Source organism: Coenobita brevimanus, chromosome 61 (genome assembly GCF_032717465.1).
Source record: "Coenobita brevimanus isolate Jiangsu-jjx chromosome 61, ASM3271746v2, whole genome shotgun sequence".
NCBI classification, from domain to species: domain Eukaryota; kingdom Metazoa; phylum Arthropoda; class Malacostraca; order Decapoda; family Coenobitidae; genus Coenobita; species Coenobita brevimanus.
Window position 1 is genome coordinate 6,168,405 of NC_137014.1, and position 19,429 is coordinate 6,187,833.

Consider the following 19,429-nt stretch of genomic DNA (forward strand, 5'->3'; position numbering starts at 1 on the left):
GTGAGTTAGTATAGTGGCAAGTCAGTCTGCTAGTGATTTAAAGTGATGGTGAAGTTAGTGAAGCGGTGAGTTCTTGAGGTGGCGAAGCATGTTCTGATGAGGATTCAAAGTTACGGTGAAGTGTCTTGTGGATCTAGTAAATTAGCATAGTGGTGAGGTACTGTGGAGGTGAGGTAGTGTATTGGTGAGGCGTCATCTTAAATAACAATGTGGAAAAGAGGTAGGAGACGCAGTTTAATAAATAGTATTAATACGAGATAAAATATAAATATAACCAAGTTCGAAACATAAGAAAGGTTGAAGTATGAAAATATAATGTTCATTAAACTCACTGAAAAAAAAAATGTTTAGGAAAATAGAAAGGAGTGAAGAAGATGAATGAGATGAGGAAGAGAAATGAAAAGTAATGAATAAATGAAGGAGGAGAAATAGGAGAGGAAAAAAGCAGGGAGAGATGTGAAGACTGTAGGGAAAATGTCTCAGCAGTGGATATGAGAATTGCTGAGAGTGAGAGGCCAGAAAAAGGATATTTGTGGGGAGGAAAAGGAGGAGGGGAAAGAAATTTTGAGAGAGATAAAATGAAAAGGACGAGGTAGGGGACACAGGAAGAGCATGAAGAAATACAACCCGTTTGCTGACACCTTCGCTTGTGGCACAGTCCTCATCTTCCTTAATATAGCCATCCTTCACTGTTATTTACCCATTTGTCCATAATTTCTTTCATTAACCAGTCTTTCTCCAGCCATCATTGCTGTATGCTCATTAGCTCCCCTCCAAGCTTCCCCTCATCTCCTCCTCCTCTTCTCTTTCTGTCCACCTTCCATCCCCATCCCTCCAGATACTGCCATCCTTCTAAAAAAATTATTCTCCAAATTATATCCAGTCTACTCACTACATATAAAATTGCATCCACCATTTTAAAGCTTACTACGGGGTGTGTCTAATTCTGCCGAGGAAATGAAACTGCCGTTGAAAATTTCATCCCAGGTTTTTGAACAGTGCAAGAGAAAAAGGGAATTTGATTAAGGCGGGAGACGGCAAAACGGACGGAAGAACTAGACGCAGAAAGATCAGGGTGCTGGTGAGGAAAGAGAATGAGAAGGAGAGGGTTTCGGGGCAAGTGAAAGTTGGAAAGACAGCTAAAGTTCGAGAAAGATGAAAGAGATCTAGGAGGGAGAATTGAATGGAACTGAAAAAAAAAAAAAATCACGCAGGAGGAAGTAATAAGTGAAAGAAGTAGAGAGGTAATCACAGGTATGAGAGGAAATGTTAAGAAAGAGGAGGAAAAGAAATCTTTATGCAAAACATGTGTTGATAAAGAGTGAGAATGAGTGCTGGTTAAATAATGGGAGCACAGTAAATACTATTACCCTTAACCCATTCAAAATGATGCCATTTATAGTTATCAGTGATACCTACAGACGACTCTGTTCATCATAGGTAACAAGTCTCTTATTCATCAGGTACATAAGGTTAGAGAAAAGACTGCCATTGCCTGTTTTCGGTTCATGTGGAATTTGAGATAAAAAATGAGAAATGTGTAAAAGGACATCGATAGTTACATACTCTGTAGTGATAGAGAGAGAGAGTGAGTGAGTTTGCATTATATTCTTGGATTAATATGATGATTCTGGGGAGAAAGTGGTGAGAAAAATCAAATAAATAATGAACAAAAGAAGACATACGAGCGTGTCTGGAGATTCAGGGGTGGAAGTGGAGCCTGTTCAATTTAATTCATGACGAAAGTAATTAAACAAGTTTTTATTGTGAGTGCCGGTGTGGGACAGTGAGCCTCTGGGGCGAGGTGATGCGCACTCACACACACACACACACACACACACTCACACACACACACACACACACACACACACACACACACACACACACACACACACACACACACACACACACACACACACACACACACACACACTTTTTTGCTTCTGTGTCAGATCTTTTTCTAGCATTATTATTGTTGTCAGCTTGTTCTCTAGTTTCGAGAGAGAGAGAGAGAGAGAGAGAGAGAGAGAGAGAGAGAGAGAGAGAGAGAGAGAGAGAGAGAGGAGTTGTGGTCTGTGAAATATTAGGAAAAGTGTGAAAGTTTGTATGAAAGATATTGTGTATGTTACGAGTAGTGTTAAGAAGGTTGTGTGTGTGCGTGCGTGCGCACGTGTGTGTGTGTGTGTGTGTGTGTGTGTGTGTGTGTGTGTGCTTATGATATGGTGATGGGAATCTGAGAGTAAGTCTGTGACAGGAGGTTGAAAGTGAGGGAGGCTGAGTGTGAGTTAGTGAGACTGTGCATAAGCTAGTGTGAAGGAAGCTGCCCATTAATTAGTGTGGTGTATAAGTTAGTGGGAAAAAAAGGCTGCGTATGTGTAAGTGTAAGAGAGACTAGGTGTGAGTTATTGACAGGTTGGTTGCATATGAATGTGAGGAATGTTGTACATATACTTGTGTGAGGAAATCTGTGGGTGAGTTAGTTTGAGGAAGGCTGCGTATGAGTCAGTTTGAGATGTGTGTAAGTATGAAGGTGATTGTGCATGAGCTATAGTAAGGGAAACTGTGAGTGAGATAATGTAAAGGAAGCTGTGATGAGTTAATGTGAGTGGGGCAGTACTGTAGGTGAGAAAGTGTGAGGCACTGTATGTTGTGGATAAGTTAGTATGAAGCAGGCTGTGGGTGAATTAATATGAGGCAAAAGCTGGGTGAGTTAATGGGAAGGAGTTTTTGTGAGGAAGGCTGCTGAACTAATGTGAGGGAAGCTATGTGAACTGGCAGGAAGATTGTGAGGGAGGGTGTGTAAGAGGGTGGGAGATAATGCGCGTGTGAGTGTTAGGGGCAGGGAGAATGATTACCCTTGTACATCACAGAAACTAAGCCACTGCTTCCTCCCCGATATACTGGCACATGGCTGAACCTCATTTATTACGATGATTTAAAGCCTTCTAAATCTAATGTTCCTACACAGCCTCTGGTAGTACGGTATTTCACCAAATGTACAGAAAGTTTTCACCAATATATATATATATATATATATATATATATATATATATATATATATATATATATAAAGATTTCACCAATATATATATATATATATATATATATATATATATATATATATATAAAGTTTTCACCAATATATATATATATATATATATATATATATATATATAAAGTTTTCACCAATATATATATATATATATATATATATATATATATATATATATATATATATAAATATATATCTGTCTATTTATCTGTCTGTCTATCTATCTATCTATCTATCTATCTCTATCTATCTATCTATCTATCTATCTATCTATCTATCTATATATATATATATATATATATATATATATATATATATATATATATATATATATATATATCACAATACTCCTCTAGCTTCAAGTTAGCCTAAATGTGCCATCACTACAACTTGAAGAACTGTAGCAAGAGACTGAGAGCTGTATATGTTGCTAGTCGTGCAGAAGCTTTGTAGGATGGATAAAACCGTAGACTCGTCTTTTTCTGACACTTAACCAGGGCCGAATGTAACATTCTGGAAAACGGGGGTTGTAATTATGCAGATTTTTGTTGTTTAGTCGTTATGACTCAGACGCTACCAGAATGCCATGAATTGGCAGTGGCCGGCTGCCGCTTGCCAATCTGCCAAGTAGACTGTTTTGTGTTTACACAGCGTATTCACGACACAGGGTAACACACAAAATGAAACTCTCTATTTCCTTGAGAGATTTATGAGAGAGAGGATGCATCTGACTTGGACTGGAAAAATAAAAAATCCGTATAAAAATAATGACTTTCTAAGCTGCGCAAACATTTTGTTCCGTTATCTGATTTTGTGTCTTAACCACCTCAGCAAGATATGACACCATACAATTCTCACTACATTATTTGAACGGTATGATAATTAGGAATTCAAGCATATAATTTTAGTAGAACAATATTCCTGTAAGTTTGAATTTCGTTCCAAAGATGAGACTCGTGTGGATAGGGTGTGGAGAGGTTGCTGTGCGTTGAACTAGTGTGGAATGTGTCGGTGGGAGTCAATGTGTGTGTTTGTATGGAGGATGGCTGGGGTGTAGGTGCAGTTGGTTGGAAAGTATGTGTGTGTGTGTGTGTGTGTGTGAGAGAGAGAGAGAGAGAGAGAGAGAGAGAGAGAGAGAGAGAGAGAAAGAGAGAGAGAGAGAAAGAGAGAGAGAGAGAGAGAGAGAGAGAGAAAGAGGAAGGAACTAGGCTTGTAGGAAACGTGTGTATGGTGTGGGTGAGAGTGAGGGATGCCGAGCAATCGGATTGTGTGAGAGAGGATTTAGGAAGACTAATAAATGGGTGGTGTGGGGAGAACAAAATATGAATTATGTGGGTGAGGATGTGAGACCAAAATGTAGATAGTGTGAGTGAGGGAGATGGAAAATTATCATGCTCATGGTGTGGGTGTTGATGTGGGTGTACAGTAGGTGCGGAAAGGATAGGGTGTGAATGGCGTGGGTGTATGTGCAGGAAGGCCAACTTATCGGTGGTGTGGTTGTGCATATGTGAAGACCAACATGTGTGTGGTGTGGGTGTGGAAAAGCCAGCACGTATGTGGTGTGGATGTAAAAGACTAACATATCTCCTGCGTGAATGTGGGAAAGCTAACATATGTGTGATGTGGGTGGGGAAAGACCAATGTATGGGTGTCATGTGTGTGTGTGTGTGTGTGTGTGTGTGTGTGTGTCTGTGTGTTGAGGGTTTGGAAAGCCAATGTGTAAGCCACCATGAGAGGCACTCTGAGCGGAAAAAAAAAACAGTACATTTATCAAACTATAGTGTAATATACTTTTTCCTTGGGGGATACATTATGATGTCATTTTCAAGGCACCGACAAGCAGTGGAATGTACTGATACACCCAGTGAGTTTTGACTGACCTCATTCTTTCTCCTAGACTCCCACCCATTTATTAAGCAGAGCCTGCCAGACAATAAAGATTCTCTCTCTCTCTCTCTCTCTCTCTCTCTCTCTCTCTCTCTCTCTCTGATAGGTTTTTGATTCATCCCTTTACTGTCATAGTTACAGTATTGCTATGGCTCCGTCATGACCCCAGAACAGGACAACCACAAACACTTCACGGTCCAAACACATCCTAACACAGGATATCCGGTAACAGGAGTGTGAGGGCGGGGCCGTACCACACACTCACCTCCTCGCCTTTAAGCTGGTCACACCCTCCCACCCCCTCTCTTCCCCATCCCTTCCCTTCAGCTCTTCCCACACCCACACCCTCGCTCTTCCTCGTTGCTAGTATTGCGTTAACCGTTGCACACGAAGTTAAGATTTAATTAACGTGTGGATGTTAGAACAAGTTACAGAGGTGCGAAGAGGGAGGGAGTGAGCAAGTTGTGCTTCTGAGGAAAGGCTAGGGCAGGGCAAAACAGAGTTGGTTTGTGTGGTGAAACTGAAGAGGGGCATGTGAAGGTGGTATAGAGATGACAGGTTTTTCTAAGGAGAACAAGGCATGGTAGAGCAGGAGAGAGGCAGGACAAGCCAGGGTGAGGCAAGGAATAAGTTAGTGTTGCAAGAGGCATGACTGGTTTGGGCGGCAATACAGAGCAGGATTGGGTCAGGATAGGTCAGAACGAGAAGGGCAGAACAAGCTGAAATGGAAGTCATCATATACTGTGGGTGGTGACAGTGAGAAAATGAGGGAGTGACAATTAGAGGTTGGATAAGTTAAATATGTGAGCTCGCGTGATCTGGTGCACCTGAGATTTGCAGGAGCTCGCAGACAGTGATGGCGGCCAGTAATGTAGATATTCCCAGGCTCTGGAAAGCTCAGTACGTCATGGCATATCAAGGTGCCGATCGGCAGGAGTGGTCAGTAGAGCACGGTGTAGGTCAAAGGGTCAGGAAAGGTTTGTCTGGTTTGGCATGGGTCAGAAGGCCAAGGGAGGTCAAGGTATAAAAAATGTCAGCCCGAGATGCAGGGAACCGGAAAGGTCGGTCCGAGATGGCATGAATCAGGGAGTAACCAGGAGGGTCATGATATCAGGAAAGGAGACTAAGGATGTCAGTAATTGGAGAGGGTGATACTGAGCTTAGTGATTTCAGCTCGTTGGTCATGCGAGTCGAACTAAGTAATTCTCTCTCCTCATACACCTCAAACTCCTCTTTAATATTCATACAGTTTCATTATCGCAGACCCTTATTGTACCATATACAATAAGTTCGCACGGTAAGTTCCATTAAAATACAGATTCTCAAATTGGGAGCCATAGCTAGGATTTTAGGGCGGCCGTGGCGGGGTAATGTTGGTAGTAAATTAGAGTGTCTGTGAAATCGCACCTAGGGTTCTCCTGCCTTTTTATTTTAACTAACATTTTATCTAAAGAACTGGGATTTTGCATCACTGCGTTCCTTGTCCACTGTCTTGCTGTTCTCAAAGTTAAACCACATAATGCTTGGAACCACAGGAACATCCGGACACAGCATCTCCCCACCCCCCCTCCCTTTTCCTTTTTATAGGTGCCCATTAAAATGGTAATAATAATAATAATAATAATAATAATTATAATAATAATAAATATTATTATTATTATTATTATTATTATTATTATTATTATCATTATATTATTGTATTATTATTATTATTATTATTATTATTATTATCATTATTATTATTATTATTATTATTATTATTATTATTATTATTATTATTATGAATAGTAGTAGCAGTAGTAGTAGCATTACCGTCGTTGTCGTCGTCGTCGTCGTAGTAGTAGTAGTAGTAGTAGTAATAGTAGTAGTAGTACCGTAGTAGTAGTAGTAGTAGTAGTAGTAGTAGCATAGCAGTAGTAGTAGTAGTAGTAGTAGTAGCAGTGGTGGTGGTGGTGGAGGTGGTAATATTAAGAGTTGCAGTATCTTATCATTATTATTATTATTATTAGTAGTAGTAGTAGTAGTAATAATAGCAGTAGTAGTTGTAGTAGTAATAGTAGTAGTAGTAGTAGTAGTAGTAGTAGTAGTAGTACACACTCTACTTAGGGAAAATGCGGAAGACTCAAAGTAGAGCAGGTTACTATTGCATAACTTTGACACACCCATATCACCGTGAAAAAACGAGAAAAGCAAAAAAGGGAAGGAAACAGAGAAATATGAAAGAATAAGAAAAAATGGTGTATGTAAACGCGAACGGATAAGGAATTTAAATTAAAAACAATGCAACCGTTTTATTTGTGTGCACACACAAGTAGGTAAGTTTCACAATGACAATGACAATTGGAGACGTCCTTCTTGGTGCATAGATCATGACTTTGTGAATATCTGAGACCTGCAGTATAAAGTAGAAAGTATTTTTGGCGATAGCTAGGGGGACATCTCTGGAGCTAGAAACAGAACGGATCCTGTGTTGAAGAGAGCTTAATTAGATCTAGAGGGTACATATGTTACAGGGAGACAGACATCCATAGGATGAGCAAGTACAGTATTAAAAGCATCTTGAATAGTAGGTCTATACACAGCCAGCGCCACGACGATGTCTGAGATCTGAAGGATCCTCAGCATCACACAAAAGTCTCACGGCTTCAAAAATTCTATCCAACAGCATGAGATGGTAGGTACTTGCTGAGGACAATACTGGTAATTTGTACTTCATGAGAGGTAGGATAAATCCTCTGAAACTTCTGTTTGAGACGATTGAGCCACTGCAAACTGTGTACGCGTTTTAACTAGTCCTAGCATATTTGGAGAGAATGGAGGAAGGGGTGAGAGTGTATGTGAATGAGTTGGAGTGGGGAGGTGTAGGAAGAGAGCGAAGGTAAGACAGAAGAATATAATGGAGAGGTATATGGGTGAAAGGAGGGGTTAGCTGGAAAAAGGGCAATCTGTTGTGAGAGGATGGAGTTATATGGATGCAAGCCGTTTGTGGCCACCGCTTCCGGGATTAAGGAAGGAGCTATATGTAAATTGATAAACTATGAGAAATATTCAGTGATACTGACCTAATATGTTTCTCAAAAGATGGGTCTGAATCACATGTGGTACCAGGCTCTTTCAAGCCAATAAATTCTTCTAAACCAGTCATATCTAGACAATGAGAACTGTACAAAAGAGAATCAATACTTCAGGTTAAACCAACCAAGCCTAACAGGTTATCAAAAATTTCAAATTTTTTGAAACATATTTTCAATTAAGCGCCTAATTTAGGGACTTTACTGACGTTATATTTGCTTTATTTGCTTTTTTAGTTAGTTCTTTTTACGGGGTGGGGCACTAACCCACCACCAACCCTTTTAGTCGCCTCGTACGACAAGCAGGGATACTGGGGGAGTATTCTTGAAACCCCCCTACCCCCAGGGGATTATTTGAGAGGAGCATGTGGAGTGACGTGGAGGGACAGGTTGACCAATGAAGTAGTGAAGGAACGTTGTGGGGTAGATGTGGATGTGGTTGAAAAGATTAGGAGAAATACACTGAGGTGGTTTGGACATCTGGAGAGAATGGAGAATGAAAGACTAACTAAGAGGGTGTATGTAGGTGAGGTGGAGGAAGGGAGAGGGAGGGGTAGACCGAGGATGAGGTGGAGGGATGAAGTTGAGAGGTATATGAGGGAGGGGGGGGTAAGTTGGGGGGAGGGGAGTCAAATGGTGGGTGACAGAGTGACTTGGAGGCGTTTTGTCTGCGGCCACCCTTTGCGGGATTAGGGCGTCGGGCTATAGATAGATAGATAGAGACTGACGTTATAAAAAATGATAGTATGAAAAACAATTTGCATGACAACGCATGTAGTCATTGGGCACTTGTGGGGGTGCTCTGTCATGTGACAAAGCACCTCACTCCAGGAGCACGAATTTAGCTTCCGTCTTGATCCTTCTCTCTTCAGGCCAAAGTAGGTCAGATCGGTGCATTACCAGCGGATGAAGTTGAAAAAATAATATTCTTTTCTGTCTGTGCACTGTGGCTGTATCATGCTTAATTTCACTCTGCTCCTTCTCTATAATCTGGCTTTGTCATGGTGCCTGGCCACTCTCGTCTTCTGTCTCGCTCCTCGGCTGCTGCCTCAGCTTGCACTGTTCCTTACTTTCTCACTCCTTCTCTGATTCTTTGCCGTTCTCTAAGACAGCGACGTGCTGTAAACAAAAGTTTCTCATTACTGCTTCTTTCTTTCTTTTCCCTCCAAGTTGGTTTCTAACTGACACTTTCAAATTCTCTCTCTCTCTCTCTCTCTCTCTCTCTTTCGTTATCAAATTGCACTTCTTCATGACATAGAACATCCGTACCAGAGTGTGTGCTTCTGACCAACAGCATCACGGCAGCTGCCTGTGTCTTGAAGCCTCAAGTAGTTGCTGCACGGGCCAACCTGCTACTGTAGGCGTCACGAGGCAAGTTCATTAAAACTATTACTACTGATGTCACGGGGTTAGCGTGTTACTACTGAGATCAAGGAGGCCGTATACTACTGAAAACATCACAGAAATAACCTGGTACCATGGTCGTTACTAAGCCTACTTCTGCGGACGCCACAGACACAGAGCCAACCATCTAACAACGGCCATTTACTGATTTTGTACGAGACTGCATACCAGAACATAAAGACCTCAAATGTTTTAGTTAGATTTACTATTTCTCAACCTGGAGCGAAATTTGTTTCCTCACAATCGAGCCACATCTTAAACAGTCATAAATCTCCTTTTCTCATTGTTATCTCTGTTCTTCTGTCGTTCTAAATGCAATACATTATCCCTCTATTTTCTTCTTCCCATTCTTTTCACTCGGGGTTTTTACTTTTTCCCCTCACTTATAATTTCCCGTTTTCTCGTCTCACTTTGCCTTGCCACTGCTACTTCAGGTGACTTGATCATACACACACGCACACACACACACACACACACACACACACACACACACACACACACACACACACACACACACACACACACACACAGACTGATTTAGCCTCTTTCTATAACCTTTAGAATGGAATAGGGTAGATAATGCAATCGATGGTGTCAGGTAAATTCTAAAAGCAGGACAAAGCAGCATCTTTGGTGTGAAGGTAGCCATTGTGAGTCGATTAGTGGTGCTTTTTTCAACAAGAATAGCAGGAGAAGGAAAGGCAGGGAAATGTCTCGAGATCTTTTACTGACATGTACGAGAGGTCATCATATTACGAGTACATGTAAAGTGAGGTCATACCCATCGTGACCTAAACAACAAATCGCGAGCAAATCACAAACAGTCCGTGGGCCAGGTGTCCCCTTCATATTAATCGCACACCACCACATCATACCAGTTTCGACACCCAGAGAGAGAGAGAGAGAGAGAGAGAGCAGCAGCACCGCGAAAGATAATAGAGGAAAAGGGAAAACAAGAAGAGAAGCGGAGAAGTGAGACGAGAGGGGAAAAGGAATGGAGTTGGGGTAAAGTATGATAAACCGCCACTGGACGAAACGGCAGAGAAGAAGGAAATGTTTGAAAAAGAGGAGGAGAACAATAAAACGAAGATGAGGAAAGAATAAATTTAGTTATGGTAATAAGTAATATTCATTTTCATCCTTTAATAAATTTGATAATAACTTTTACTATGTAATTTAGTGTGTGTGAAAAAGGGACGCTAGCAACCCGGAAGGTCTGAGACTGGATAATTCAATTTCAGGAGCACAAGACTGAGGACAGTGGCGTGTCCTCCAACAATATATTCTGTTTGATGTTGATGAACAGGGGGCGGAAAGAGAACATCCAGCACATCAGGGAAAACCAGAGTGGGAGAAAATATGCTGAAGAAAATGGAAAGAACGCTCTTGTATAATAAACAGGCCCAGAGCATGGGCGGTTCCTTGATGTAAAACAAAGGCTGCCCTCTACCAAAGGTGCCTGCCTTTGGGGTCGTACGTTGCTTTCTACTTACTGTGCAAATTTTCATGGTACTAGGGAAAAAATGACATAGACCAGAGGGCTGCTTCCCACTCGAATGGGAAAGGGGAGTCCCACTCTACCTAAGACCCGATCCGGGAGGAGTTCTGTCACAATGCAAAATTCTGCACACACACACACACACACACACACACACACACACACACACACACACACACATATATATATATATATATATATATATATATATATATATATATATATATATATATATATATATATATATATATATATATATATATATATATATATATATATATGATAAGGTATCAAGTGTATTCTTGCATATGTCTGTGTGTGGGTTTGAGTGTGAGGACCAATGTGCATGTAAATGTGCGCTGGAGAGAGCGTTAAATTTAGGCAGTGTGGATTGAGTTTGTAACTGTGTAGAAGCTTGTTAAAATGCATGCCTAATTATGTATACAGTTGGGTGTGTCTTGGAATGCATGAGGAAAGCTTGTTTTAGGGGGAAATCCAAAAAACTTATGAATCTGTAGTACTTGCCACAGGTAACCTCCTTTGACCAATATTAAAAAACATTTCTAGACAAAACCACAATAACCATAACCATCAACGGGCTTATTTAAAGCCACACTTAATTTCTTATGTGCCTGTCACTTGTGATTGGGTGCAAAACCAACAAAAAAGAATTATGAAAAAAACACACTTCCCGCATCTGTCAATCCATCAAAATCTTCTCCATAGATATTCCTTTACTTTCAGCAACACACAGCTCAGTTCTTCTTTATCGCTTAATATGCTTGAGGTTTCTTTTTCTCGGAACCTCGTATTGCATTTTTTTTCTACCTCCAAGTTAAGTCTGCTTCCAAAAGAGCGTGCTAACCAAATCTGTGCACAGTTGTTGTCTTTATATAGAGGGTCTTATTCGACCCTGTGTAAAGCACGACTCACATGTATCGAGGGCTCTCAATATGCAGCTCCTCTAAAGAGGGTCGAGTCAAAGGTTTGTCGTCAATAGGTCTACTGGTTTTCCGACATGTGTAAGGGTTAAAGGTAATCATCATAATCACCATCGTCGTAAGGGGGCAACTGCAACGTAGCACCTAACTTCACTCACGGTTCGACTCCACCCATGTTGGTCCCTTCGTGCAGCCTTCCAGGCAGCGACTCTTACCCCTTTAAATATCTCTCGACAAAGACAGTCGACCTGCTCCAGCTCCGAGTTTCATTGACTTCCCCTCGAACCTCCCCTCCCTCCGAGATAACCGCTCTCAGAGATCACCCTGTGAGTAGGATCAGTTTCAGGAAAGCGGGCCACGTGCTCATGCAACTGGAGTTGGCACTGACGAATTTTGTGGGTAATAGGCCTCTATTTGGTCTCATGGAGTAGTCCCTAGCAACTCACCCAATCGTACTAGCAATATCCAATTATCTTGCTAAGGCACTAACTACCAAGAGCCAAATCGCCAATCCTAGTCGCTCTTCAGTGTCCATGTCTTTCAGTCATAGAGTGAGACAGGGAGTACCAGTGCCTGGAAGATGCAAAATTTTTTCGTTCGACACAATAACAAAGCGAAATACCTGGGATGAGTGAATTCATAACCCTGCAGGCCAGACTGAAGTGACGAGGAATCTCATCGTCTGACCTATCATTGTTATGGACCACATTACCAAAGAAAGGAGAATCATTCTAAGACCTCCACGTTCTCACTACGTGCTTGGACAGACTGAACTGCTCCATCCAACAAGCCACCATTTGCGTGGACCATGGTCTTGGTCCCAGATATGTTTAATCTTGATGGCTTCGAATTTTCATAAAATTTCTCAAAGGCACTCAATAGTATATTCAACATCACCAGCAACGTGAAGGTCAGTATCTCTGAAACAATAATTTGATACTCCACATTGACTCCAACTCACAGCCGGCCATGTACCCAAACCAAGCACGTGTTAAAGAACTTGGGAACACGGATTTACTGGGAAGAAGTCGGATCTTATCCCTTCACACTTCCCAGCACTCTGTGTTCGAATACAGGCCAGCAGTTAGCTGGATTATCTCTGCTGAGATCCCTCGAAGAGGCAGGAGTTCCCATAGTACCTTCCGATTTATTGGGTCAAAAGCCTTCTTGAGATCCAAATAGGTTGCAAGCAGGCATTGTCGATGCTCAGGGCGGTGTTCCACTAGAAGTCGTAGACCTAAGATTCGGTCATCTGTCCTCTTCTTAGGCGTGAATCCGGATTGCTCAGGACTCTGAAACTTTAGCGAATGGTCCCGGATACAGCTGGATGATGTGAGCCTGACGTTGTGGTTATGGATCCCTCCTCCACTTTTCCTAGTTCTCCTCTCCTGCCCCACGACATAATCTTATGAATCTAATGCACCTTCACTGATATGTCCAATATATTTTGCTCACAGTTTAGGTTATTATTCAGGCTATTGAAATAATGGATGCATATCGACTGCACAAGAATCAACTTCACAAAATTCAACAAGGCGTAAACCATTGTGATTTTCAGATTAAAGGAGAGGTGCTGCGACCTACACCACCCAGTCAGTAAGTAAGTTAGATAACTTGAATTGATTTATCGTGAATGACTGCATAAGAGTCACTGGGACAATAAACCTCTGTTGGTTCGTAATTTAAAAAGGGGAGGTTCCACGATCTCTGCCTCCTTTGTCTTCATTGCTCCCACCTGTTTCATTTTTTATGCTTTACTATTAATTCATCTGCGTTACTTTTCTGCTGCTTATTAATATTTGAACCGATTTGCAAATTCATCCTTCATATCAGACGTACTTATTTTTCTAATTACAAGTTGGAAATGTTCGACATACGTTGCTCATTTTTTCTCCTAATTGGAGGGAGCGCTTGTCGTCCACATAATCGATGTAGTGTTACTTTCTGATAAATACTAAATGACAAACCGTATGGTTTATTGTAGCCCAGGAACTCATTTACAACTTTAGATGGTAAACACATAAATTAGTGGACGCCTGATGGTCTAGTGGATCAAAGTGCTTCAACCATGTGTGATCGATCGGGGTTTATATCCAAGGGTTGTTGGTGTTTATTGTTTAAATAATGCACACCACAGAAGATGGACACTTTCTCCTTGTATTTGCCCTGACTGAATGGTTAAACTTGAGCCTCTACGCGTACGGATGAGCAGAACAGAATAGAATAACATGGCATACGATAGAAGAGGGAAGTTAAAAGACAGTGGGAAGGGATGTGTAAAGATGCAAGGTGAAGCGCATCAATATTACTACAGAGACAGGCATGGTAAGTGTTAACAGATCCATTCAATACTGTGCAGACATCATACAGACAACGATCCACGGATGATGGAGCTAAATAAACAGACAGTATTTTTAATGCCTAATGTGCTCGAAGATAAAACTGAGAACAGAACAGAATGAAATGCGAACGAAGGTATTAATCTATACGAAGATAAAACACATTACGAGAAAGGCCTTAATAAATCAAAGCAAAGAGGAATTACTAAAGCGTGAAGACGTGGAGTCATACATGGAATAATATGTGTGAGGACAAATGAAAAAGCAAAAAAAATGAGAGAGAGAGAGAGAGAGAGAGAGAGAGAGAGAGAGAGAGAGAGAGAGAGAATGTATATGACTCAGGGAAAGACAATGCTGGGTGCTGAGCTGAAAAGACAAAAAAATACCCCTCGAGTGGACGACTAGGTAGATGATGAATAAGGTGAAAAATAGAAATGCTGAGGGAAGTTACCATGATGGAGAAGCAGCGAACACTGAAGAACTGAATTAATACTGGTTGCTGAGACCTCACCCATTAAACACAATGAACAGGTGGGACAGCTCAGCTCAGCGATTACCAAGCAGGTCTCCAGGAACATCGGCAAGTCAGCAGGCACGTCAATTGTTTAGCAGACAAGGTTAACAGGTAAGTCAGTTCGTCAGCAGGTCAACATGCACTTTAGCAAGTCAACAGCACGTCAGCAGGTCGACAAGTAAGTCACCAGGCCAACAGGGACATCAGCAGATGAATAGGCATGTCAGCAGATCAATAGGCACGTCAACAGTTCAACAAGCAAGTCAGCAGGCCAACAGGCTTCTCAGCGGCTCAACGGATATTTTATTAGATCAACAGGCATTTCAGTAGACAAGAAGCAAGTCAGCAGGAAAACTGCACTTCAAAAGGTCAACAAACTCTTCAGGAAGTCAACACGCACTTCAGGAAGTCAACACGCACTTCAGAACGTCAACAGGCACATCAAGAGGTCAACAAACACTTATAAAGATAAACAAGCGCTTGAGAAGATCAACAGGCACTTCAGGAGATCTTCAGGTACTTCAGGAGGTCAACAGGCACTTCAGGAGGACAACAGGCACTTCAGGAGGTCAACAGGTGCTTCAGGACGTAAACAGGTACTTCAAGAGGTTAGCAGGCACTTCGGGAGGTCAAGAGGCACTTCAGGAGGTAAACAACCACTTCAGAAGGTCAACAGGTAGAGCAAAGGGGAAAGAGTTGAGGAGTTTTTCTTTTCTTATATCACCCCTCGCAATCCACAAAGACATAACTTAGTTCTTGAGTTCTTGTAATCAAACTTTTTCTTTCAATTTCTGACCGTTGTTTGTCCTCTCTCTCTCTCTCTCTCTCTCTCTCTCTCTCTCTCTCTCTCTCTCTCTCTCTCTCTCGACACAAGATACACACTATTAGGTTTCTGTACACCGTTCCTCCCTTCCTCTCTCCCTTCCCTCCTGCTAAAAAAGTTTCCTTCCTTCCACAAAACTTCCGTTTCACGGTGTGTCTCTGCTTCATTTTACTTCTAACATTTTTTCTTTCTTTAGTTTTCTCTCATCTCACTGTTTTCTGTCATTTTCCCCCATCGTCTATGCCAATCTTTTCTTTGAAATGTTGAAATTTCTCTTATTTTCCTGTTGGCCTTAGAAAGCAATAACTCTTTCTTCCCCCTCTAACATCCTTTTCCTCATTTACTTCGAATTATTTTAGGTCGTCCGTTTAATCACAGTAAACATTTTTAAAGCCTAGTCGTGCAGTCGAGCGTCAGGCAACAAATATTCGAAACCCATTTAATACTCAGAAGACAAGTCATGATTCAAAGACTGACATCATCCCCACAGGAATACAGGATGGCCTCCTCACAGCTGCAGTACACCCCTCCTAGCATCAGGTGGTGAACATATGGCATTCGTGTTGCCTCATTTCACTAAATATGCATCTGTATTGTTTAACCAGTTCCCCCTTGAAATCGTTTGAAAGGCTTATAAAAAAATGCTTGAGATGTCTAGATGAATTTGCCCAAAGGCGACAACTGCCAAGTTTGTACCACGTGTGATTAAAGAACATGAAATCAGAGCAACAAACTTTGTCCAATGTCTATCCGGTCCGAAAAGCCAAAAACAGGTTCCAATTCACCTAGTAGCGAACTGGACGTGCTATCCATTGCGCCACTGGTTTACTTCTTTTTCTGTTTTTAACCACACCCACAAGGGCGACGAAATCCAGTGCGTCATTAACTTAGACACTCTTATCACTCAAGCAGGGTTCCTGTATCTTTCTGAAGGAAGGGGTCAAGGCTTTTGGGGAAGTCTGTTGAGGGGTGGAGGAAATTGATGCTCTGTTTAGTGTACTTTTAGGACGTGTGTCGTTTCTCTCTGAGGAATGTGAGGTGTATATCTAATTTACTGCATCGTGCCTGAATATCAGATAATGTGACTCAGAGGGGCAGGACAGAGAACTGGGTAGTTAGCTGTACCGTGACCACATGTAAGCTCTATGGTTGTCATTTCAGTGCTTAAGCAGTAAATAATTACATATTTTATCCTAGAATAATTAAAGGGTGCGTGCGGCTATCGAAGTGCTCTTTCCGGGATGGAGAGTGGAGGTTAGTGTGTGTGGTCACTTTATCAATTGTGATGGTGCAGGATATGGGGAAAGAGCGGAGGACAAAGTAACGGGTTGAATGTGCATTGAATTATCAGGCCAGGACCCGCTCAGTTACTGGTGGAAGGCGCGCAGGAAATTACATTTCACTGCCTTAATTCATTTACTTGCTTTGTACCCCACTCCGTTGATTGCGTTCCCGCCACTGAGAGAGAGAGAGAGAGAGAGAGAGAGAGAGAGAGACATTCCCTACTTACATCCAGCTTATGTTTTTTCTCTCTCTTACTTCCTTGTCTTTAGTCTGTAAATTAATTTAAAGAAAAAATTATTTGGGGGGAGGGTAACCTGAGGAATAAGAGAGAACAATATTGCTTATATTCACACAAGTGGAATGGTGGGGAGTCGATTTGTGGGGCCACTCTGTTATGCTGTGAGATGGCGTCATGAAATAGTGAAAATGGATTAATATTGTTTTTCCTACAACATTCCCATCAATCATCGGCAACATTTATAGTTGTGTTTACCTCGTTTTGTAGCTTATTTCACGGAGATCAATAACAGAAAATGACAATACTCTGGGTCTACATCCCATCTATAGCACTTTTAACTGACTGCATCATACTCCAGTGTTACTTAATTGTTATAATCCAGCATTCAAGATAAAGGGGTGGCAATTTTCGACAAAGGTAAAGTGAACAGAGTATAGATACCGCCACGAAGTGATTTACGATGAAAACAGTGCCAGAGATCGGGTTGCCTGTTGTATCCCCCCTTCCACCTCTGTTTCTTTGGCTGCTGGTTGGTTAGTTCATCAGTAACAGAGGATGAGGATGGGCCCAGGGTATGGAAGGCTCCAATGATCTTGAGCGCAATTATTAGTGGTGTGTGTGTGTGTGTGTGTGTGTGTGTGTGTGTGTACAGAATGAGAAGGGTTAGTAAAAATCTAAAACAGAGGAAACAATTCTCAATTTCTGGTACGGAAGAGAAAAGAACAGTTAACAAAATTATAAAATAGAAAGATTGAAAGAGTCTGAAGAATAAAGTCAGTGACGAGAAATGAAAAGAAAAACTTAACGAGGAAACAAACATACGAAAAAATTAACAAACGCACGTACGTAGAATTGAGAAACTGCAGACATGGAATAAGCATTGAACAGGAAGCGGTGCCAAGGCACAGCAAACCCTTCCCTGGCAGTCATTTTAGTGCTAACGTATAAACACAACAGGGTATCTAATCAAAGATGCCACATATCTGGTTTGGAGTAAGTCGGATGAAAAATGACGATTTTATGTCCATTTGAACTTTTAGGCCCGACCCACCTGACATTGACCCCCCTACGGCTAATTGGAGGATGACCCCCCTGATGTAATGAGGCATGTTGTAGGATGCAGACTTGAAAGAGGCACCTTTAGGTTTTGGTGTCATGTCGATATGACGAATTTGAAAGGAGTAATGGTGAAGAAACTTTTTTTTTTTTTTGGGGGGGGGGGACTACAGCCTGGGTCCTTGGCCCAATTAGGTCCAGAATTCAATCAGATGATCAGAAGGTCATAGCCCATCATCACTGTAATTTGTCAAAATCGCACCAGTGGTTTTCGCGTAAAGTTTTTAACAGACAGACAGACATACAGACAAACAACCAGACAAACCGAGTGAAAACAATACTCGTCCCCGAGCTCCTCCGGGGCGTGGACTGGTTAAAAAAAAAAAAAAAAAAAAAAAAACACTGAGACTGATGGAAACTGAGAGGCAAGAGGCAAAGTTGCTTATGATTCATGATGCCGAGCAAGAGACGGTGATATCGGAGGGAAGTGTGGGTGGGTGAAGCTTATTTGAGAGGGAGGAATAAATGGAGTCGGGGAAAAGTGGGAAGAAGAGGCCAGGGATGGATAAAGTTGAGGACGGGATGTAACACGATGGATACAGGATACAAGGATGAGGATGGTGTGAAAATTGGTAGCACAGGGGGGGATAACGGAAGAGCTATTGTGACAGAATGGGTACAGAAACTCCTGAGATGAAAATGGCAAATATCTAAGGTAAATACTTGTGTGTGAGAGAGAGAGAGAGAGAGAGAGAGAGAGAGAGAGAGAGAGAGAGAGAGAGAGAGAGAGAGAGAGAATCTAAAAAGTTATCTATTCATACTGTCATTTCATGGAGTTTTAATAAGTTTTCTTTTGTGTGTGTGTGTGTGTGTGTGTGTGTGTGTGTGTGTGTGTGTGTGTGTATGTGTGTGTAATGAAGTTTACGCTACATCTGCCTGAGGTTAACGTCGATCCAGAGTATTAGTAGCCTGTGCAGGAAAGCCACCAACTTTACTGAGGCCTAAAGTTTTACCAAGTCAGCGTCTCACCCAGCTTACAGTTTGGGAGGATCTTTCCAGGATGACATGCCCTTTACAATCTAACAATGAGGCGTTTCTGAGACAATTCTTGGAAAAGGGCATTGCTGGAAATGAAAATAGGATCACAGAGCATTCTAATCCAAATGGAAGTCTTGAGAAATAGTCTGGAAGAGCCTCGACGGAAATCAACGAGGCACTTTTACGAGGGATATCTCAAGAATTTTACATCAGGATCAACAAGTTTCAAATTCAGGTACCAGTAGGACGAGCTCAAAATCACAGAAGCAAGGCTGAAAGACTTG